Genomic DNA, 25,747 nt, shown 5'->3' on the forward strand with positions numbered 1-25,747 from the left:
AATTTTTCTTTCGTTAGTTATACATTATGCTTCCTTTATCTGTGAATTTTTCTTTTGTCTTATGCCTGGAATACTTTTGTGTTTTCCTATACTGTTCTCCAGATGTCTCTCTTTAAAAAACAAACTCTATATAAACACATTTTATACCTTCTCATTCTATTTTCTAAGTCTCTTCTATTTATGTATTACTACACATCTTGTCTCTTTCCTACATTATGGGTGATTTCTTTATATCCATTTACAGCTTACTACTTTTCCCCTTATTTGTCACTAATCAGATATTCTCCCATTCACAGAGGTTTTAATTTTGATTTTTTATTTCTCAGTTCCATTTGCTTTTATTTTTTTCAAATCTTATCATTTCATTCATAGCTATTTGATAAGCCTAATTAATACCTGAAGTATTTGGAGATCCAGGTTTGTTATTTTCAAGTTTAATTATCCCATGTTTCTCTGAATTTTATCTGTGGATATTCTGAAAAACCGAACTTGGAATGTTTTCATCAAGGATGGTTTGCAAGGGCTTTCCTGGAGAATTCTGCCAAATATTTAAAGAAAAATTAATGTCAGGCTGTCTCAAAGTATTCAAAAAAAAAATGAAGAGAAAGGAACACTTTCAGACTTATACAAGGCCACCATTACCCTGACACCAAAGACACTACAATAGAAGAAAACTACAGACCAACATCACTGATAATTAAAAATGCAAAAATTCTGGGGCGCCTGGGTGGCGCAGTCGGTTAAGCGTCCGACTTCAGCCAGGTCACGATCTCACGGTCCGTGAGTTCGAGCCCCACGTCAGGCTCTGGGCTGATGGCTCAGAGCCTGGAGCCTGTTTCCGATTCTGTGTCTCCCTCTCTCTCTGCCCCTCCCCCGTTCATGCTCTGTCTCTCTCTGTCCCAAAAATAAATAAACGTTCAAAACAAAACATTTAAAAAAAAATGCAAAAATTCTAGGGGTGCCTAGGTAGCTCAGTTGGCTAAGTGTCAGACTGCAGCTTAGGTCATGATCTCATGGTTTGCGGGTTCAAGCCCTGCATCGGGCTCTGTGCTATCAACCCAGAGCCTGGAGCCAGCTCTTGATTCTGTGTCTCCCTCTCTTTCTGCCCCTCCCCTGTTCATGCGCTCTCTCTCAAAAATAAATAAACATTAAAAAAATTTTTTAAGGGGTGCCTAGGTGTCTCAGTCGGTTGAGTCTGCAGGCCATGATCTCACTGGTGGTGAGTTCGAGCTCCTCATTGGGCTCTGTGCTGACAGCTGAGAGCCTGGAGCCTGCTTCAGATTCTGTCTCCATCTTTCTGCCCCTCCCTGCTCATGCTTTGTCTCTCACTCTCTCAAATGTAAAAAAGTAATTATTTAATTAAAAAATAATTAAATGTAATTGTTATAAGTATGCAGCAATTCGCAACAAAATATTACCAAATTGAATTCGATAGCACATTAAAAAGATCATATACCATGGGGACGCCTGGGTGGCTCAGTCAGTTAAGCATCCAGCTCCTGGTTTCTGCTCAGGTTAGGATCTCAGGTTCGTGAGTTTGAGCCATGCATTGGGCTCTGCGCTGGCAGCACGGAGCCTGCTTGGGATCCTCTCTTCCCCTCTCTCTCTGCTCTCCCCTGCTCACTCTCAAAATAAATAAACTTAAAAAAAAAAAGGATCATACACCATGATCAAATGGGATTTACCCCTGTGATGCTAGAATGGTTCAACATGCGCAAATCAGTAAATGTGATACATTAATAGAACTAAGGATACAATGTGATCATCTCAACAGATGCTGAAAAAGCATTTGACAAACACATCTTCATCTTAAAAACTTCAAAAAATTGTGTATAGAAGGAACATATCTCAAATATAATAAAAGCCACATATGATAGTCCACAGCTAACAACACACTTAATGGTAAAAGTTTGAAAGTTTTTCTAAAATCAGGAACAAGATAAAAGCGTAAACTCCCATCATTGCTGTTCAAAAGTACTGGAAATCCTAGGCAGAGGAAGTAGATAAGAAACAGAAATAAAAGGCACCCAAATGGGAAAGAAAGAAATAAATATTCTATGTTTGGATGTGAAATAATCTTCTATTTAGAAAATCCTTAAGACTCCACTAAAATAGTACTAATCAATGAATTTTCAAAAGTCATAGGGTATGTTATCAACATACAGAAATCAGATGCACTTCTACACTAACAAAATATCTAAAAAAGCAATAAAGAAAAGAGTCCCATTCACAATAGCATTAAAAATAAAATAGGAATAAATTTAACCGATGAAGTGAAAGGTCTGTACACTGAAAGGTATAAACCTTGATGAAAAAAATGAAGATAAAAATAAATGAGAAAATATCCCATGTTCAATGATAAGAAGACTTTTTTTTATTCCACTCATTCTGCCCTTCCCTGCTCCCCCGCAACCACCAGTTTGTTCTCTATTTATGGATCTTTTTTTTAGATTCCACATATAAGTGGAATCATGTGGTCTTTTTCTCTGTGTGACTCATTTCACTTAGGATAATATCCTTGGGGTCCATCCACGTTGTGGCAAATGGAAAGATCACATTCTTTTTTTATACCTGAGTAATATTTCATTGTATGTATGTACCACGTCTTGTTTATCCATTTATCTATCAGTGGACACTTAGGTTGCTCCCATATCTTGGCTATTATAAATAATTCTGCAAAAACATAGGGGTGTGTGTATCTTTTCAAATTTGTGTTTTCATTTTCTTTGGGTAAATATCCAGTAGTGAAGTTACTAGATCATATGGTGTTTATATTTGTAATATTTTGAGGAACCTCCATACTGTTTTCCATTGTGATGGGACCAATTTGCATTCCCACCAACAGTGCATGAGGGTTCCCTTTTTTCCACATCCTTACCACCACTTGTTATTTCTTCTTTTTGATGTTAGCCAGTCTGACAGGTATAAGATGATGTCTCATTGTGGTTTTGAGTTACATTTCTCTGATGAGTAGTGATGTTGAGCATCTTTTTATGTGCCTGTTGGCCACCTGTGTGTCTTCTTTGGAAAAATGTCTATTAAAGTCCTCTACCCATTTTTAGTCAGATTGTTTGTTTTTGTTTTGTTTTTTGTTTTGTTTTTCTTTTTTTGGTGTTGGACTATATAAGTTCTTTAGTATTTTGGATACTAATATCTTTTCCCATTTAGAAGGTTGCCTTTTTGTATTGTTGATTGTTTCCTTTGCTGTGCAAACTTTTTATTTTGGTGTAATCCCAATAGTTTCCTTTGGTTTTATTTCCCTTGACTCAGGAGACATATTTGGAAACATGTTGCAAAGGCCAACATCCAGGAGTCTACTGCCTATATTTTCTTTAAGGACCTTAATAGTTTTGGGTTTCACATGTAGGTCTTTAATACGTTTTCAGGGTGTTTTTGTATACGATGTAAGAAAGTGGTCCAGTTTCATCCTGTTGTATGTAGTTGTCCAGTTTTCCCAAGATAATGTATTGAAGACAGTGTCTTTCCCCCCATTGTGTATTCTTGCCTGTTTCGTTGATTGACCATGTAAGCATGACTTTATTTCTGGGCTTTTTATTTTATTCTGTATACCTGTGTACCTGTTTTTGGTTTTTTTTAACTAGTACTATACTCTTTTGATTACTGTATCTTTGCAAGATAGCTTGAAATCTGGGATTGTAATACCTCTAGCTTTGTTCTTCTTTCTAAAAGATGTTTGGCTGTTTGGGTGGAGTGGGAGAATTATTGTTAAAAGCCATCTATACATTCAGTGCAATCCCTATAAAATTCCAATGGTATTTTTCACAGACATAGGAAAAAAATCTTAAAATTCGTATGGATCCACAAAAGATCCTGAATAGCTAAAGCGATCCTGATAAAGAACAAAGCTGGAGTCATCACACTTCCTGATTTCAAACTTCAAATACTAAAAACTTATGGTAATTAAAACACTATGTTTCTGGCATAAAAACAGATATGTATATCAATGGAACAGAATACTGAGCTCAGAAATAACCCCCCACCTATACGTAAACTAGTACTTAATGAGGGAGCCAGAACATTCAATGGAGAAAAGATAATCTCTTTAACAAATGATACTGGGAAAACTGGATAACCACATGCAGAAAAATAAAATTAGACTCCTTTCTTAAACCACTCACAAAAATTAACTGAAATGGATGAAACAATTAAAGAAAGTATCTGATATTGTAAAACTCCCCGAAGAAAACATAAGGAAGAAGCTCTTTGACATTGGTTTCGGCAGTGAGTTTTTGGAGATTACACCAGAAGCACAAGCAACAGAAGGGGTTTCAAGATGGCAGCAAAGAGGATCATGAGCTCACTTTCTCCCACAGAAACAAGAAATACACAACTAAATATGGAATAATGTCTTCATTAAAAGCCCTGAAATCTGGATGAACAGAGCATCCACAAATGAGCGATAAAGACGAGGTCTTTCCAAAAAAAGAAAAGCCCTACCCCAGGCACAGCTATCCAACATTGGGAGGGCTCTCAAAAATATGGAACTTCTCCCTAAATAATAAGAGGTTGAAGCTCCATAGCAGGCACTCCAACCTTTAGATCCTGCGAAGAGATGAGTCCCCCAAAAGCCAGGCTATGAAAACTAACAGTTTTACATTCAGAAAAACCACAGAGCTATAGGAATTGAGAAACTGCTGTTAAAGAGCTTAAGCACAGTCTCACTCACCTGAGACCCAATGATAAGACTCCAGTTGGAAAGTTGCCGAAAATATAGGTGAAGAGACCCAATTACTAGTCCTCGGGTATCTTCAAGAGGGCAAGAAACTGCTGAGACACTGTCTGGGAGTGGAGACAGAGTTGGATGCCATTTTTGTGATTACATTTTACCTTGCTAGTTCTGACACTGGCAAACACCATTTTGGTATTCTCCCTTTACCTATTAATGCTGGCAGGCACAGTCCATTAAAAGTCCCACCAGCTACCATAGCTGCAGTAGCCACCACAGCACCTCCACCAGCCTGTTGTATGTGTGGGTGGGTCGGGGAGAGCTCTGTCCACTACATTGGTCCCTAGTGGCAGTCACAGAGCTCTTCCAGCTGAGCTGGAAGAAAGCCATATCCACTGCCACAGCACTAGACAGAGAGAGGGGAGAGCCCTGCCCAGTGCTACAGTTACTATGACAGGTGCAACCAAGCACCTCCCATCTTTGTAGTCCCAGCTACAGCTGTGGTAAATCAAGCATCCCAGCTGGGGAGAAAGCCCCACCCTCAGCCACTCCACAGCCTCTGCCATTGCATTATCTCTGGGACAGCATCAAGCATGTTAATGTTTGTACTGCATGTGTCCAGAAGGAGAGAAAGAGAGTAAAAAGGGAAGAAAAGTTATTTGAAGAAATGAGTAGTGGCTAAAAATTTTCTTAACCTAGGGAAGACAACATGTGCATGTCTGGGAAGTACAGGGAATTCCAAAGAAGATGAGCCCAAAGGGATTGATAACAAGACACATTATAATTAAATGTCAAAAATTAAAGAGAGACTCTTACAAGGAGCAAGAGAGAAACAACTAGTTATGTACAAGGCAACCTCTGTCAGGCTATTAGCTGATTTCTCAGCAGAAACTGTGTAGGCCTGAAAGGAGTGACATTGTATATATAAAGTGCTGAAAGGAAAAAAAACGTAAAATCAACAGTACTCTACCTAGTAAGGTTATCATTCAAAATTGAAGAAAAGATAGTTTTCCAGACAAGCAAAAGATAAAGGAATTCATCACCACAAAACTAACATTATAAGAAATATTAAATAGACTTTGAACAGAAAAGATCTTAACTAGAAATAAAAAATATATAAAAGAAATCTCACTGATAAATATAGGAGGATCAACCACTTATAAAACTAGTATGAAGATTAAAAGACAAAGGTAGTAAAAATCAACTGTAACTATTATAATAAGTTAAGGGACATACAATATAAAAAGGTGTCAAGTATTATATCAAAAACATAAAACACAAAGGGGGGGAAGCAAATAAATATTAGAATAGGAATAAATAAAGCAGAGACTAACACACACACACACACACACACACACACACCAAAAAACAATAAACGATCAGTGAAGCCAAGAACTGCCTCTTTGAAAAGATAAACGAAATGGATAAACCATTAGACTCATCAAGAAAAAGAGATGGCTCAAATATATAAAATCAGAAGTGAGAGAGATATTACCACCAATGCCAGAAAAATATAAAAGACTACTAAGAAAAATTATGTACCGACAAATTGGACAACCTAGCAGAAATGGGTAAATTCCTATAAACATATAATCTCTACCATTGGATCATAGAGAAGTAGAAAACCTGAATCGACCAATTACTAATAATGAAATTGAATTAGTTATCAAAAACCTCCCAACAAATAAAAGTCTAGGTCTGGGTGGTATCACAGGTGAATTACACCAAACATTTAAAGAAAAGTTAACACGTATCCTCAAATTATTCCAAAAAATTGAAGACGAAGGAACACTTCCAAACTCACTTTACACGGCCAGCATTGCCTTGATACAAAACACAGGAAAACACACACACAAAAAGAACCAAAAGGACAAACTACAAAAAAAAAAAAGTAAAGAAAAAATTATATTGAATATCCCTGATTAACATAGATGCAGAAATTTTCAACAAATATTAGCAAACAAAATCAAACAATATGTTAAAAGGATCACACACCATGATCAAGTAGTATTCATTCCAGTGATATAAGGATTGTTTAATCTCTGTAAGTCATTAACATGATATATCACATACATAAAACAGAATATGAAAATCCTATTAGCATTGTAATAGATACAGAAAATGCACATGACAAAATTCAACATCCATTTATGAAAAAACTATCAACAAAGTGGGTATACAGAGTACATACCTCAATGTAATAATGGCCATATATGACAAGCCCACACCTAACATCATATTCAATGGTGAAAAGCTAAAAGCTTTTCTTCTAAGATCAGGAACAAGTCATGGATGCCCTCTCTCCTCACTTATATGCACCAGAGTATCAGAAGTCATAACCAAAGCAGCAGGAGGAAGAAACAAAGCCATCCAAATTAAAAAGCAGGAAGTGAAGCTATTTGCAGATAACATAACACTATACATAGAAAACCCTAAAGACTCCACCAAAACTATTAGAAGTAATAAATTCAGTAAAAGTATAGGGCACAAAATTAATATATAGAAATCTGTTGTGTTTCTATACATAATAAAAGCCATCAGATAAATTAAGAAAACAATCCCATTCAGAACAGAAACAAAGATAATAAAATACATAGGAATAAATTTAACCTAGGAGGTGAAAGACCTGTACTCTAAAAACTATAAGATATGATGAAAGCAATTGAGGACAACACAAACAACTGGAAAGAAATACTGTGTTCATGGATTGGAAGAGCTAATATTGTTAAAATGTCCATACAGCCTAAAGCAATCTACAGATTCGACAAAATCTCTCCCAAAATTCCAGTGGCATGTTTCACAGAACTACAACAAATAATATTTGTTTGGAGCAAAAGAGGGCCCTGAGTGAGGTGCCCAACCAAGAGGGCAATGTACGAAGACCCTAAACTCACTTTCTTCATGGACACACCAAATCTATACTTACATATAGTAAAATAGTTCCTCCTGAAGAACTGAGGTCTGACTGAAAAGGTTCTGCACAACAAAAGTAAAGCTACATAAAAAGAATGACAAGAGAGGGACTCCTGGGTGGCTCAGGCGGTTGAACATCAGACTCTTGATTTTGGTTTGGGTCGTGATCCCAGGGTTGTGGGATAGAGGCCAGCACTGGGCTTTGTGCTGACTGCCAGAACCTCCTTGGGATTCTTTGTCTCTCCCTTTCTGTCCTCTTCACTCTGCCCCTCTCTGTCTCTCTCTCCCTAAAATTAAAAAGCAAACAAAAAACAACATTTTTGTTTTAATTACCAGAGAGATCCTTGATGCTGGGAACTGCAGTGGGGAAAAATAGTACTGAAGGACCCTGGAGAAAAGGAAAAAAAAGCCATGTTTTAACAGAGCAGTAGTATGTAAAGGATCCAGCCACAGAACCCTGCCAAATGGTGGGGGAACTATTGAAACTCTGTGGGTCAGAGGGGCTGACAATTGCCACTGCTTATGTACCCCCTCTGTCTGGATAGCTCAGATGTGAACAGGTTCCAGGTGCCATAAACATCCTGCCACCTCAGTGAGCATCAGGTCACTAGCCCACACCAACTCCAGATATCCTGAGCTTAGAAAAAACAAACAAAAAACACGGTTTGAAAGAATACCTAGGATATAAAGGATACAGCCCTAGAACTCTAGGAAAGCTGTTTAAACATTCTCTGGATTGGAGGGGTTGGCAAGTACCACGGTTTACATTTCTTCTCTTCCTTGATAGCATGGATAGGAGCAGGATCTGGTCACCCTAAGTGGGATACTACTTCAGTGATCCCTGGGGCTCTAGCCCACACATGCCCAGCATAGCCTATACAGGGATACCCCAAATCAGTGCTCACTACAGCTACAGCTGTCTCACTCAGGTAACATGGGTACAGAGAACCTCAGAACACTCAAACACTCAAGGCTTATACCATTTCTGCTCCAGATAAGTTGCCAGAGCACCTCTGGAGTAGAGCACCCAGACACTCCATGGCCCATGACCACCTCAGCTCCAGTCAGGCTGCCCCTGACCAGAGTGTCCCAGTACCCCCTGGTGTGCTCTTGCCTTAGTTCTACCTGCCCTATCAAGGCACCCCTTGCATGGAGCACCCTCGGACCCCATGGCTTGCACCCTCTTTACTCCAGCCATCCAGCTAAGGCACCTGTTGCATGGAAAGCCTCAGGACTGCCCTGGCCCACATCCACTTCAGCTGTGATCAGCTAGCCAAAGTCACCAGTCACACAGTCTACATGGGAGATGATCATACACAAGATCATTCTTTCAAGTTCAGAAGTAGTTGTATCTGATTCATATAAACAAACACAAAAAGTCAACCAAAATGAGGAGGCAGAGGAATATGGTTCAAATGAAAAATCAAGACAAAACCTCAGAAAAATGAAGAGTTCAAAGTAATAGTAACAAAGATCCTCATTGCACTGGAGAGGACCGGATGAACTGATTTCAGAATTGAAGGAGAGATAGAGAGTTTCCCAAAGAAAAGCTAAAGGGTTTAATCACCACTAAACTGGCCTCAAAAGAAATGTTAAAGAGGCTACTTTAGGTGGAAAAGAAAAGGCCAAATTAGAAGAAAATTATGAAAGGAAAAAATTTCAAGGATAAAAGAAAACAAAGTCAGTAGAGCAATCACTTCTAAAGCTTGTATGAAGATTAAAGGACAAAAGTAGTAAAGTCAGAATCATTGGGAAGATGGTGGAGGAGGACCCTAATTTCACCTCACCCCACAGATAAAACTAGATAATATATCAGTGTAAATAACCCAGAAAACAACCCAAAGACTTGCAGGGAAAAAACTCCACACTTGCAGAAAAAACATGTAGGAAAGAAAAAAGAGAGTAGGATGGGCAGAGACAGGTCAGAAGCTAAACACACCTGTGGGACTGTCCTCGAGAGGGAGGGACTTAGGGGCACAGAGGGGGAGAGAAACAGATTGTTGCACCAGAGACCCCATACAGGGAAGACAAATCCCCATAATATTGGCTTTGAAATCCAGAGGGGCTGAATTTCATGAGTTCTTAACAACCAGTGGAACTTAAAACCCAGAATATTAAAAAGCAGTGGGCTCAGCTCTGGGAGAGCCAGGAGGGTGAGAGGAAACTGAGTCCCAGCCATTAAAGACATGGCACAACAAAAAGCCTTCAGAGATACAGCATAGAAGCAGCAGTTTGAAAAATGCTTGGAGCATATGTGAGGGAGAGTTGTTTACTGATCTCAGAGCACAGCTTGGAGGGGGAGAGATCCTTGCAGTGCACACTTTGTGTATCCATCCCTTGCAACCTGGACAGCGTTGGTCCTGGCTACTGCAGTGGGTCCCCTCCTGCAAAGTATCTGCATGCAATCTTTGCTAACAATGTGAGCCCAGCCCCTTGTGCACACTGTGGGTTCACTTTTTCTAACACACTGTTGACCAGAGACCATCTAAAGTGCTACCACAAGCCTGGCAGTGTGCAAGCAGCTCTGACAAGGGTCAGCACTACTCCAGAATGACTCTGCACTGGGGAGAGGGAATGATAACCAAACACACCAGTAAGACTGCAACCCCAGCAGTGGGATGGAGGCAGACAGCTGGTCTGACAACAGGCCCCACCTAACAATGAAAGCTTCTCCCAGGACAACACCCTGCAGCTGGGTGATACTGCATCTCTGGCAAAGCCTGGTCTAATTCAACTAAAGCCTAAGGTGGACCCCTAGACTGGCTCACTAATACAAGGACATAACACTGCCCACAGCAAGCAAAGAGAGCCACTGCTGACCACTGGACCGAAGGAAAAAGTGACTCAGCCACAATAGCAGTGTGCACACAGAACACATAGAAGATAGCCCTGAAACACGAGGCTCTGGTGAACAGGGGACACTGCACTGTAGGGCACTACAGCACCTCTTCTAAATAATGCCCCTACATTTAAGAGCAAGTGACATAGCTGACATGTGTAACACACAGAAAAAAGACTCAGAGTTAGACAAAATGAGGAGACTGAAGAATATGTCCCAAATGAAAGAACAGGGCCAAATCAGAGCAGGAGACCTAAGCCAAACAGAGATAAGTAATATGCCTGATAGAGCATTTAAAAGTAATAATCGTAAAGATTCTCACTGGACTTGAGAAAAGACTGGAGGACATCAGTGATACCCTTTACAAAGATATTAAAAAGAACCAGAGATAAAGAACACAATGAATTAAATTAAAAACACACTAGATAGAATAAACAGTAGGAAGCAGAAGAATGAATGAGCAACCTAGAGGACAGAGTAACTTCTAATTTTAGTAGATGCAGAGAAAGCATTTGACAAACACAACGTCCATTCATGATAAAAACCCTCAACAAAGTAGGTTTAGAGGGAACATACCTTAACATAATAAAGGCTATATATGAAAAATCCACAGCTAATCCTCAATGGGGAAAATTGAGAGCTTCTCCTCTATGGTCAGGAAAAAAGGATGTTTACTCTCACCACTATTATATAACATAGTACTAGAAGTCCTAACCACAGCAGACAACAGGAAGAAATAAAAGGCATCCAAATAGTCAAGGAAGAAATGAAACTTCCACTATTAGTAGATGACATGATACTCTATATAGAAAACTAGAAAGAAAAAATAAATTAAAAAAAAAAAAGTGGCGGGGTGGGGGTGGGGGGCGCCTGGGTGGCTCAGTCTGTTAAGCCTCAGACTTTGGCTCAAGTCATGATCTCACCACTTGTGCGTTCGAGCCCTGCATGGGGCTCTATGCTGACAGCTCAGAGCCTGGAGCCTGCTTCGGATTCTGTGTCTCCCTCTCTCTCTGACCCTCCCCCACTCATGCTCGCTCTCTCTCTCTCTCTCTCTCTGTCAAAAATAAATAAACATTAAAAATTTTTTTTTTAAAAACTAAAAAAAAAGACTCCACCAAAAAACTGTTAGAACTGGTCAATGAATTCAGTAAAGACACGGGGTACAAAATCAACATACAGACATCTGTTGCACATCTACACACCAATATGAAGCAGCAGAAAGAGAAATTAAGGAACCAATTCCATTTACAATTGCATGAAAAACAATAAGATACCTAGCAATAAACCTAACCAAAGAGTTTGTGAATGACCTGTACTTTGAAAACTATAAAATACTGATGAAATTAAATTACTGATAAAATTAAAATACTGATGAAATTAAAGATGACACAAAGAAATGGAAAAACATTCCGTGCTCACAGATAAGAACAAATACTGTTAAAATATCAATACTACCCAAAGCAATCTACATATTCAATGCAATCCCTATCAAAATACCACTGGTAGTTTTCACAGAGCTAGAACAAACAATCCTAAAATTTGTATGGAACCACACACACACACACACACACACACACACACACACACACACCCGAAGAGTCAAAACAACTTTGAAAAAGGGAAGCAAAGTTGGAGACCTCACAATTCCAGACTTAAAGTTATATTACAAAGTTGTAGTGATCAAAACATATGTTATTGGCACAAAAATAGATGCAGAGAATAGAAAACCCAGAAATGTGCCCATAACTATATGGTCAATTATTCTTTGACAAAGCAGGAAAGAATATCCAATGGGAAAAAGATAGTATCTTCAACAAATGATGTCAGAAAACTGGACAGCAACATGCAAAAGAATGAAAATGGGTCACTTTCTTACACCAAACTCAAAATGGATTAAAGACCTAAATGTGAGACCTGAAACCATCAAAATCCTAGAGGAGAATACAGGCGTTACTTTAGCAACTTCTTTCTAGGTGTGTCTCCTGAGACAGGGAAACAAAAGAAAAGAATAAACTATTGTGATTTCATTAAAATAAGAAAGCTTCTGCACAGGGAAGGAAACCATCGACAAAACTAAGAGGCAATTAAAGGTAAACCTACAGAATGGGAGAAGGTATTTATTAAATGATATATTTGATAAAGGGTTAGTATCCAAAATAGATAAAGAACTTATAAAATCAACACTCAAAAAACAACTAATCCAATTAAAAATTGTGCAGAAGATGTGAATAGACATTTTTCCAAAAGAAGACATGGCCAGCAGACACATGAAAAGATGCTCAACACCACTGATCATTAGGGAAATACAAATCAAAACTACAGTGAGATATCACCTCACACCTATAAGAATGTCTAAAATCAGCAACGTGAGAAAAAAAGGTGTTGGCAAGGATGTGGAAAAACAGGGACCCTGTGTACTGTTGGTGGGAATGTAAACTGGTGCAACCACTGTGGGAAACATGGAAGTTCCTCAAAAAGTTAAAAATAGAACTACCTTATGATCCAGCAATTGAACTTTTAGGTATTTACCCCCAAAGTACAAAAATACTAATTCAAAGGGATACATGCATCCCAATGTTTATAGCAGCATTATCCACAATAGCCAAATTAGGGAAACAGCCCAAGTGTCCATAGACTAATAAATGGATAAATAATATGTGGCATACCCCCTTCTCTTTTTTTCCCTATTCTTTTAACTACAGAAAACAAACTGATGGTTACCAGAGGGAGGTAGGGGGATGAGTTAAATAGGTTATGGGGATGAAGGAGCACACGTTGATGAACACCAAGTATTGTGTGGAAGTGCTGAATCAGTATTCTGTACACTAGAAATTAATATTACAATATATATATATATACACACACACATATATATGTATATATGTGTGTGTGTATATATATGTATAAAATAACTGTAATTTAAATAAAAATTAAAAAAAACAAAAAGATACATGCACCCCTATGTTTATTGCAGCATTAATTATAATAGCCAATATATGGAAGCAGCCAAAAGGCTCACTGATGGTGAATGGATAAGGAAGATGTGGTGTATAAATTTAATGGAATATTACTGAGCCATAAAAAGAGTGAAATATTTTCATTTCACATGGAATTTCACAGGAAAACAACCAAACTAAAAAAAAAACAGAAACAGAATTATAAATATAGAGAACAAACTGCTCATTCCCAGAGTTGAGGGATTTGGGGGAAATAAAGGAGATTAAGAGGTACAAACTTCCAGTTATAAATAAGTCACTGGGTTGGAAAGTACAACATGGGGATTATAAACAATAATACTATTGTTTATCTGTATCTAAGATTCATAGATACAGACAACAAACTGATGGTTGTCAGCAGGGATGAGGGTTGGGGGCTGGAAAAAATAGGTGAAAGTGATTAAGAGGTACAATCTTCATTTATAACATAAAAAAGTTACAGGAATGTAATGTATAGCACAGTGATTATAGTCAATAATATTTTAAAGACCTGTGTGGTGACAAATGGTAACTAGACTTATCATGGTGATCATTGCACGGTGTGTATAAATGTCAAATCACTGTGTTCTATATAATGATTATAACTATATATAGTAGAGTATATAATATAAATAAGTAGTATAATATAGATGATATAATTGAAACTAATATAATATTGTAGATCGGTTATTCTTTGATAACAAAAGACATGTAGAGATGAACCTGGAACTGAGCACTTGCAAAGCATGCAAACAAAAACAAGGCCCAAGCAACAGAAGCAAAATTCAACAAATGGGACCATCATACAGAAAAACTGCACAGCAAAAGAAACTATCCATAAAATGAAAAGGCAGCCTCCAGAATGGGATAGAAAAAGAACTCTTACAGCTGTATCAAAAATACAAACAGTCCAGTTAAAAAATGGTCAGAGGAACTGAATAAACACTTTTCCAAAGAAGGTATACACATGGCCAACAGGTGTGTGAAAAGATGCTGAACATCACTCAGCATCAAGGAAATGCAAATCAACACCACACTGAGATACCACCTCATACCTGTCAGAAGAGCTGTCATCAAAAAGAGGAGATAACAAGCATTGTGAGGATATAGAGAAAAAGGAGCTGTTGAGCACTGGGAATGTCAGTCGGTACAGTCACAACAGGATATGGAATGCAAGTTCCTCAGAAAATTAAAAATAGAACTATCATAGGATTCAGCAATTCAACTTCTAGGTATGTATGTGTGTGTGTGTATGTGTGTGTGTGTGTGTGTGTGTGTGTGTGTGTGTGTATACACACACACACACATATATGTGTATGTATATATATATATATATATATATATATATAATCTCAAAAGGAAATGATATCAGGATCTTGTAGAGATAGCTATACTCCCATGTTCATTGCAGCATATTCATAATAGCCAAGATATCAAAACAACCTTAGTCTATCTGTAGATGAATAAAGATGATATGGTATATATAAATACAGTGGAAACATGAGAAAGAAGGAAATCCTGACATTTGCAAAACATAAATGGACCTCTGAGAGCATTAAGTAAAGTGAATTGAGAGAAAGAAAAATACTATTGATATTACTTATATGTGGAGTCTTAAAAAAGCTGAACACATAATAGAATGGTGTTTACCAAGAGCTGTAGGGTATAGGAAATGGGGAGATACTCGTCAAAGTATACAAAGTTCCAGTTAGAAGATGAATAAATCCTGGGGATCTAATGTACAGCTTGGCAATTACAGTTAATCATACAGTATTATATGACCCAGCAATTGCACTACTAGGTATTTACCCAAGGGATACAGGTGTGCTGTTTTGAAGGGGCACATGCTCCCCAATGTTTATAGCAGCACTATTGACAATAGCCAAAGTATGGAAAGAGTCCAAATGTCCATCGACAGATGAGTGGATAAAGAAGATGTGGTATCTGTCTATACATACATACATATATACATACAATGGAATATTACCCAGCAATCAAAAAGAATGAAATCTTGCCATTTGCAACTACGTGGATAAAACTAGGGGGTATTATGCTAAGTGAAATTAGCCAGAGAAAGACAAATCTCGTATGGCTTCACTCATATGAGGAATTTAAGATACTAAACAGATGAACATAAGGGAAGGGAAGCAAAGAATATAAAGACAAGGCAGGGGGACAAAACATAAGAGAGTCTTAAATATAGAGAACAAACTTGCTGGAGGGTTTGTGGGAGGGGAGATGGGCTAAATGGGTAAGCGGCATTAAGGAATCTACTCCTGAAATCACTTTTGTACTATATGCTAACTAACTTGGATGTAAATTAATAAATTAATAAAAAATAAATTTAAAAAATTATACAGTATTATATACTTAAAGATACTAAGAGTAGATCTGAAACATTCTTACCACAAAGAAGAAATTATGGGAAGCAATGGATGTTTTAACTAACCCTGTTGTGGTAATCATTTTACAACATGTAAGTTATCAAATCATTATAGTGTACATCTTAAACTTAATGTCATATGTCAATTATATCTCAATAAAGCTGAAAAGAGAAGAGTGGTTTTAGATTTGCATCTTCTAGTTTCCAGAAAAGCTTACTTTATCAGCTTGGGGTCCTGGCATATTCAGTAGTGTAAATTTGAATCGCAGACCCAACGGAGACATGGCTGACTTTGCACATTCTCACGGGTGACTATGATTTGTTCTACTGTTGGTACCATTCTTACTAACTTGGACGTTCCTTCCTTTTGCTGGCACACAGATGTTTATCAGCCTGTCTTCCATTAGTACTTTAGCTCTGTAAGATTAACCTGAGGGATATTAGACAATTTGCCACTTTGGAAGGGTCCAGGCCTTAGTTGAGGGTTCTGTGCTGCTAATATTATTTGCCGACAAGGCAACCCCTGCTTATCCATCCCTGAAAGTTAATTGTTTGATTTCATCATATTTTTATTTCTTCTATTTCTTTTGGCCTCTGAGGATTTCCTTTTTTTTCTTAAGAATTCAGTGATACACTAATATATGTTACTTTATCTAGTGTTACAATACATTATCGTGATCCTATAACTAAGGCAAGATGTTGGTAACTTATCCTCTCTGACACTGTAAGCCATTATTTAGCAGGCTAACCCAAGGATTATTTAAATGTCTGGGGGTGTATTTTGTCAGACTTATTTGGACTCTGTGAAGTTCCAGATTAACCCATAATTCTTATCTGGTATAGACGTAAACAATTTCTATATATAAAAATTCTGGGGGCACCTGGGTGGCTCAGTGGGTTAAGTATCTGACTTTGGCTCAGGTCATGATCTTGCAGTTCATGGGTTCGAGCCCTGTGTCGGGCTCTGTGCTGAAAGCTCAGAGCATAGAGCCTGCTTCGGATTTGTGTCTCCCTCTGCCCCTCCCCTGCTCACGCTCGTTCGCTCTCTCTCTCAAAACTAAAGAACACATTAAAAATATCTTTAAAAAAAATTCTGTGTACACACACACACAGGCATTCCCAGAGGTTATGTTAGGGGTTTATCATGTCAGATACTAACCAGTTGTGTATCTAACTTAACAGTATTATTTCAGTGTTTTTCTTTAAATCCAGTACTCAATTCCTAAGAGTTCTTTACCCTCACTAATAATATAAATACACCATTGACATATATTTACTCTAAATTTGTATGAGAGTCACATTTTTAACTTTTTGGAAAGTATCCTTTCACATCAGGATCAAGCTGAATTGCATTTTGATAGCGTTTTAAAGTATCTTGCCAACCATAAGCAGAAGTAACTACTGAAGCAAAAGTAATCTTATTTTATTCTTCGTTGAATCTAAGTGATAATGGGGTCTAGCACAGTCACTGGCACATGGACCATACTCAGTCAATATTTGCCATAAAGAATGAATGAATGTAGAACCATTTACATTTGGCTCTGATAGCTTTAATTTTATTGTGTCCTATTCTTTAGAATCATGTTTTTTTCATGAATGATTGCCTACCTTATAAGAATCTTAATACATCTAGTTATTTTTAAAACATCATTTTATGTAAGTAATTGCAACAGTAACTTTTACTCTAAACTATGTAACATATTTACTTTTGTAGTATATATTTTTTCACCTGAGTGAGAGCTTTTAAAAAGCGTTTTTTTGTTTGTTTTTTGGTTTTTTTCTGATTCACTTTCAATTGAGTCTGGATAATTTACTTTTAACTTTAATGCACTGAAGTTTTAAGATCTTTGTACAACAGTTTCTGTTCTACAGCACAGATTGGCACTGCTCTGATCTGGAGAGCTAGGGGAGTGGCCCAGCCCCTTGCTCATGCTGGTTTGCTTAAAGCTGTGATTAGTTCCAGAGGTCAATTTTCTGGACATTACTGTCTGCTAATTGCTTGCCTACTGTGATCATCTACATTCTGATAAGATAGATTTAATTAATAGCTATGATTGATATTGCTGAAGATTTGGGTTGTTTCAGAAGTTTTTAGGTGCACTTATAGCATTTATGGGAAAAGGGTTTTCATACCTATCTATTTACCCACTTCCCAGAAGTAACATCCCCTAAAATATTGTTTCCTTGTCCTAAGTACTTTGGTTTTCTTTATACAATTAATATTAATTATAGAATAATAGGAAAATAAAGGGGTGGAATACGTTAGATGCTTTTGAAAGCAGGAAACACTAACTGAGGGTTGATGGGGGTTGGGAGGGAAGGGAGGGTGGGTGATGGGTATTGAGGAGAGCACCTTTTGGGATGAGAACTGGGTGTTGTATGGAAACCAATTTGACAATAAACTTCATATATTGGAAAAAAAGAAAGAAAGTAGGGAACACTTAGTGCGTTGTCTACCCAGATTTAGGGCTGGTACCATCTGTCCCTGTATATCTGAGTCTCTTTTCCCCTACTGTTCAGTTTGCTTCCAGTGCTGCTTCACTAACAGAAATTGATGGTGCACAGTCTAGCAATTGTGTTTCCTTCATTTACTGTGGCAATCGATAAACATTGTAATCAGAATCTGGCAAGTGGTTGGAAATTTTGCATAAGTGTTCCTGGGGGCTTTCAGAGTTTTTATGCCTTCACGAGAGATCGGGATGTGATGGCTTTGGATATATAATGGTTAACAGCACAAGGGAATTCTGGTTCTTATGTATATTTGATCTAACTTTGAACAAGTTACTTACTCTCTCTATACCTGGGTCCCTGTTATTTAAATTGGGATTATACCTCCTCATAGGGTTATTTTAAGGATTCAGTGATACGATATATAAACACTAAGAATTATACACAAGGCAAAATAAATCATATTATATTAATGAATCATAGTATATTTATATTGATACTGTTTTCTGCTCCTCTGTTGCCATGTTTTCCTGTAAGTTTTACTTCACTGGCAGAAGAGATAATAGGCATTCAAGTTAAAAAAAAAAATCTGAACCTAACACTAGACTCTGCCCCTCACCATGTGAACTTAACATGTCTGAGTGTTATTTCCTTCCATTTAAAAAATGAGAAATGTAATTATCCAGGTTGTTGGGATACTAGATGGAGTGTCCCAACTCTTTTGTCTAGGCAGAAGAAAGCACATAATTCTTACTGTCCCCATAGTTTTTAGTTGGTTTTACTTGATTTTGTTCATTAGTAGAGAGAGATGAGTAAATAACAATAGAAACAGAGGGAATGCATGAATCTTCCAAGGCATGTCCCTAGGCAGCCCTTCCACATGACCAGTTTCTGTCACTTGTTCTGTCATGATTATATACCTTTGACCTGAAAGTGTTTTCTTAACATTTATTTCACAGAATTCATTTGTGACCTTCCGAGCACTCACCTCTTTTCTGTTACTCTATAGAGCCAAGTACTACGATCTGCTATTAGAAGAACCCATGCAAATTATAATCCATTCTCTTTAGGAGCAGTTTATTCACCCATCCTGAAACTTATGTGGTCCCTACTGTATCTAAAAGAAATCCTAAGGGCTTGCTCAGAGTTCTTGTTGAAATCAACGTATTCTATGTCTGGGACTTCTTTTGATAAAACATAGCAACTCTATCATAATAGGACAGGAATTAAAGTTGGTGTGGCCTGACGTTATTCTTTAATTGATGCACCTTCCTAATGACTCTGTATGCTCTTCTGACAAATTTTCTGCACAGCAGCATCCTAAAATTGTGCTAGAATCCACATATATTATTCTGTGGGTTGAGACAACTACTTTCATTTTTAAAAAATTCACATAGCCCTTCCTACTTCCATTCCTTTGTTGCCTTTTGTATGGTTTCTCAGTAATTATAATGGAATATATTATTAATTACATCTACAAGTACTTTGTGTACTTTAGGATAAATTTCTTCCAACTTTAAGTTCAGTTCAGGTAACTAGATTCTTACATACTCATTGAATTTGAACCTTTAATTCTGCTTTATCGTTTATATTTATTATGTTTATTATCTCCAGACTGAAGATCATTCCTTTGAATGGGAAAAGTGAGAATAAAACAGATTTTTTTTGTCATGTGTTAACTCCATATCATTTTTTTCATGAGACTGCTCCATCTCGTCCTTGCTCTAAACCTAAGCAAATATTTGTTTGCCTTTTGATTTTTTAAGTCTTGCTTTGTTTTGAAGCTCAATGATAAATATATCCTGATGTATATCAGTGCCTTACATAGTTTAATTTTTTCCCCTTATACCTCTTTTTCCAGCAGTCAGTTGACCCATACATGTGTGCTCAACTCTTTCTCAGGCTCTGGGCTCTCAGCTGTACCATGGCAATGATTCAAAGGGCCATGGATAATTTCATTACAAATTAGCAGATTAGTAGTGCGTCTAAAAATTTTGACCTACCTTACATTCTAGTCCCAACAAATGTTTTCTGTGCCTTGGTCCCTATCTGGCAGGCATGGAAACAGAGTTCCTGTCTTATTTCCGTCTTCTTGCTTCTCTGCATTGTCTGCCTTCCCAGTTTCTTACCAGCTACTTAAAACTGAGATCCTGCTGCCTACAGACAGATCATGGGTCTTCAAACGTGACCTTTTCTCAGAGCCTCCTTTCTTCTGTTGTACTCCCTTGCCAGGGTGCCTGTTACTTCTTGCTGTTCTTCTGATGTGGGCTGAACTTGTCTACTATTGTTGTCTTTCCAAACACACTTTGTAGGAGTTCCTCCCTGTGTTTATAGAGCCCAGGTCTTCCCTTTGGAAACTGCCAAGCTCTCTAGTTTGTAGATTTCCACTTAATGACACTTTTGAGAAGATTTCTGGAATACTGCCCCTGGTTTTATACATAGTTTTAGAGCAAAACCCTACTATAATACAGGCCTACTTGGAATTTTGCCTTAAAGAATTGGACCGTACCATGTGTCATAGTTTTGACCAACAATAGAGCTTGATCTAAGCATTCCTGGTCAATGCCTTGTTTTTCCCAATTTTCACTTATTTTTTCTTTTTTAAACAGAGAAGTATTCTTAGAAGATAGGCACACTCTTAGAGTGTCTTATCACTGTAGTCGCAAAGAGATTAAATTCTTTGGCAACTAAAGCCTAAGGAAAGATTTTGCCAGTCTTTACCTATAGTGTTTTCCCTCTGGCATGTTAGTCCAGACCTCAGTCATACCTGTGCTTCTTCTCCTTGAAAGAAACAATGGGGTGGAGGAGGTATGAGCTCTCCTGCAGATGTGATGGAAAAAGAGAGAGAGGAGAGAGAAAGAGAGAGAGAGAGAGAGAGAGAGAGAGAGAGAGAGAGAGAGAGATCTTTCTATCTGGTTATCTTCTTTCCTTAGAGTTAAAAAGAGCTAACATTCATTACAAATATTTCCGTGTATTAACTCATTTATTTTTCAGAACAAGCCTGGGAAATAGTAGCTATTCTTATCCTCCTTTTACAGGTGAGAAAACTAAGCTACAGAGAAGTATAGTAAATTACTAGTGGTCACATAGGTAGTAAATTGCTGAGTTAGGTTTTGAACAGGCAGTCTGGCCTCAGAGTCTGATCTCTTTTATGTAATATGTGTATATCTATATAGAGAGAGAGATAGAGCATGTGCAAACAAGAGAGAGATTTAGGTTTATTTATTTATATACTTACTTACATATGAATTCAATAAAGCTTTTTCCCTTGTTCAAACTTCCCCAAACTATCAATAGCAAAAACTGTACTTGGAAGACATAATATACCAATTCTCTATAGAAACAAAAATCTGTAGACCTCTTCTCAAAAGGAAAGATTCAAAGGGTCAATCATTTCATGTGATGTGAGGTGATGTGATGTGATTTTATGTGATGATGTGATAATCATGCCTATGCCAGTTCCATCACAATGTGTTGCAGTTCATGGACTAAATTATAAAGTGAGCCACTGCCAAAATGCCATACCTACACACACACACACACACACACACACACACACACACACACACACAAAGAGAAAAATGACCCTCCATGGCCTTCAGTTGTACAACTAGTTATAAATCGACAATTTATATTGACTTTCTTCCTCCACTAAAGTTATACCCTCCACTTGTCCTTAGCCAGAACCTCAATTAATTGGATTTACCCACGGTTTCATCTCTGAAGGATCTGGCCTTTTGGTGGTCTTGCCTCATGAGGTTGCTATAATATTCTATTTACTTACATTACTTGGACATTCATACCAGGTAACGCCTGGCTTCCAAATACAATCTTCCCTGCTGCCATTGTGTTTTAAATGCCTGTTTTCCTCAACCAGAGATCAATTGCTCTAGCCAACATAGGAATGTCCTATTTGCTATTGATAGGGTGGCACAAAAAACTTCATATAGCCAGGTGGAAATTTCAGCCTCCAATTCATGAAACAATTGTGGGGTTCTTTAGTAGAAACCATTCTTACTTGTTTATTTCGACTTCTAAACCAGAATCCAGTCACAAGGGTGTAAAGAATACTTTACCAATGAATCATTAGACGTAATATTGAGAGTTCCCAGTCTCTTTCATACCTTGGTTCCTGAACTCATGTATTCTGGGTATCAGAGAAAGAGCATCATATATTTGTCACTGGTTTAGAACATAAATTTCTTATAACCCAACCTTATAAGGAGTGTTATTCTAGTTGGAACTAACTGTTCAAGCACCACTTCTGCTTTTATTTCCTGCTTGATCATGATTTTATATATAGTGTAGCTACTTGATGACAGAGTGTTGCTGTGTATAACTGACTTTAGGTACCACTGTTCAAATGAGCAGCTTTGGGCATATGTGACTAATTGGTGTCCCATGATCAGGCAGTTATTTAATCACTTGTAGGACCAAATAGTTATATGTATGTATGTGTGTGTGCGTGTGTAAGATTATACTTATTTGCCAAGAAAGGTTTGACTTTCTTCCCAAACCAAGTGTAATTTTCTTTGTGATTTTCTTATTACCATCAGCTACAGGCTTCATAAAGTTACTGATGAACTCCAAGAACGTTAGATATTATTGTCGTAAGGCCCAAGTGGCAGAGCTTCCTGTTCCTCAACTTAGACCAGCTAGAGATCTTTATATGACTCTGGGCTCTTCTCAAAGTTTATAGACAGGATTTACTCAATGTTTCCATCCAAATGGTAAGCCTAAATGAATATATGCTGCCCCAACTATCCACAAATTCCCATCAAATATTAATATGTTTTTATTACTGATAGGAAATACATACAAAAGCAACCTGTTTTTTCACTTTGAAGGGGTATTCTAACATGCATCATACCCAGAAATGTCCCAGGTGTATCAGGTATCTGAATCCTGGGGTCCACTCTCTTGTAATGCATGTTTTTTTACCAGGGACTTTAAAAAAATTGCCATATCAGCATGATATCAATACAGTACACCAGCATGATGTTCTGTGGAATGTCCTTTGACATGATCACAGTCCTATGAAGTAAGTAATGACACAGAGCCCAGCAAGTTGACATGGCCTTAAATAGGACAGAAAAATTATACTGAATGTCTCATTAGGTGAATGCAAGCTGCTTCATTCTATCCTTATTGGGATAATAAATTATATTCCCAGATTAAGACCTGTCTAACAATATCAGAAGCAGTGTTGATTGTGCTAAGAAAGGAACTACAACTGGAACAGAACTACCCCTGATGAAATCTGTGCTAATTCACTGCCATTCTCCAAGATCCTTCTATCTTTTACACAGATCAGATAGGCAAATGTATTGAACATGTGGTAGGAATTTCTGCCTCTGCATATTTCAAGACTTAAATGTCAGCACTGGGTTCTGTGAATCCTCCAGTGGAATATGTAGATCAACGCACATTTGATTTGGCTGAGTTCACACGTATTTGAGAAGGCTGAGTTTACAAGAATGACTCCCAAACCACTAAGCCACCAAGGTAGCATCCTACTGCTTCCATCAGGATTAAGAATTTGCAAAAGTAGGAAGCTTTGAACCAGCTGCAGGATGAGCCAAAACCATGTCCCCTCTGCCAGTCGTCACTAACAGAATGCATGCTGCCCTGCTTCTCTTCTTCCGTAATGTTCTTCTAAATAAAAATCTCAAGTGAGTACTTCCGATGGGCAGAACTCAAATAATATCCAAAATTCTAACTGCACAGGAATCTGGGGGAAATTATTAATAACTTTCCAGTCCCTGAAATACAGGAAGATGTGCTAGAGTAGAAAAAGATAGCATAAGTGTTGAGTGAGACCTTCCATGTTTTCCACCACAGTAGCCACTTGTATATTGTATGATATAAGCCCTAGCCTCCATGCCAGCCTCTTTCAAAAGTTCCACTGTGTTTTCAAAAGGGCAAGTGTCAATTAAAATGTAAAGAAGTATAGAGGCCATTTTTATAACACATTAACAGAATTTTACATTACCTTAACAGTTATATACTTAGTCTTTGTTCTTTTACAAACCTCAGTCATATTGGGGAGACAGTAACAATTCCTATCTAGATTCTGGAAAAGGTGTTTATGATGAACTTTTCTTCTTATCAGTGTTCTCTAATAGGATTGTATTAACTCTAGAAAAACATTTATTTTTATTTTATTACTAGTATTTAACTTTTCAGGGTTCAATAAATTACATTTCTGTATCCTTCAGTGCTTTTACATTATAACATGTGACACTTATTGAACACTTATTAAATGCCTGGCACTGTGTTAACCATTTTTACTGTCTAAATTAATATGCACAACAGCTGAAGTGGGTGCTATCACAATCATTATTTTGCAGGTGTGGAAGCTCAAACATTAAAAAAGGTAACTTGCTAGTAAAAGTTAATAAGCAGTAGAGGTGACATTTGACTCAGGCAGTTAGGTTCCAGAGTCCACAAACCTAACCTTGTTAGTACCCTCATAATTTCATTCCCACTGTCTGAAGTACCTTTTATTTTACTGTGAATTTTTTCTGCACTTTATCTCCTAAAGAATTAAATATTAAGAAAAGACATAAGTACAACTAAAGCATCAGTGGAATACTCAACAGAAATTTTTTTAGAGTTTATATAGGAGTATTCTTTTTTCAGGTACAAACAAAAATGTGAAAAATCTGCAAAATACTGGCAGTGGACAGCTACAGAGGGTGTCTTAGCCAGTTACATTATTAAGAAATAATGATAAATAACTGTGATTTCTTATGGTAACAAATCAATGTGGTTTTAGTATTGAGTTGACAAGTTGACTTAGGAAACTATTACTAAGAACTAGTTACATAAATCTGTATTTATAATAGAAATTTCTTTTGAACTCTAATATGTTCACCATTTTACTGTCATTGATTAAATTTTAAGGTATATTATTAAAATATCTATTTGAGAAATATCTACATTAAGTGTTTATCTTAAAGGACACAGGTGACATTTCCTAATTTCATAGACCATTATTTACTTAACATTATCATTTAAATATTTTATATACAAAAGCAATGTCTCCTTAATATGATTTTAACATGACAAGGTATGTGCTATTTCTTTAAGATACTTCTGAAGCTTCCTTTCTCCAAAATATATTAAAGGGTATATTTAATGAAGTTCCAGCTATGATTTATACATAACTTTAATGTGATTTATAATCAGATGGCCTTTCTCTTAATAATTGTATGGGATATAGTTTGTTGTCTCCTAATGTCCTTTTATATTTGTTTAGTCGTGAGTACTTTTTGCTGCCTCTAGATGAAAATTTATAGTTCTACATTTTTCTCCTCTCTGTCAAATGCCTCTCTCCTGACTTATGGAGAATAGAGAAGTCCTTCTACCTGTCTGTCCAGTGTGGAGTTGGGATTCATAGTGTACCAACAGCTATCCCAAAAGACATTTTCAAACTCCATTCTTTCACTTTTTATATATATCTATATGTATCCTTATATCTAGTAGATAAGCACTTAAGA

General features: G+C 37.2%; 1 protein-coding gene across 1 annotated transcript in view; it reads left to right on the top strand.

Annotated features, from left to right (window-relative positions):
• Positions 1 to 25,747, top strand: part of MEI4 (meiotic double-stranded break formation protein 4) — a 211,033-nt gene that overhangs the window by 112,994 nt on the left and 72,292 nt on the right. The window lies entirely within an intron of this gene.

Source organism: Herpailurus yagouaroundi, unplaced genomic scaffold (genome assembly GCF_014898765.1).
Source record: "Herpailurus yagouaroundi ecotype Mexico unplaced genomic scaffold, PumYag 139, whole genome shotgun sequence".
NCBI lineage: Eukaryota > Metazoa > Chordata > Mammalia > Carnivora > Felidae > Herpailurus > Herpailurus yagouaroundi.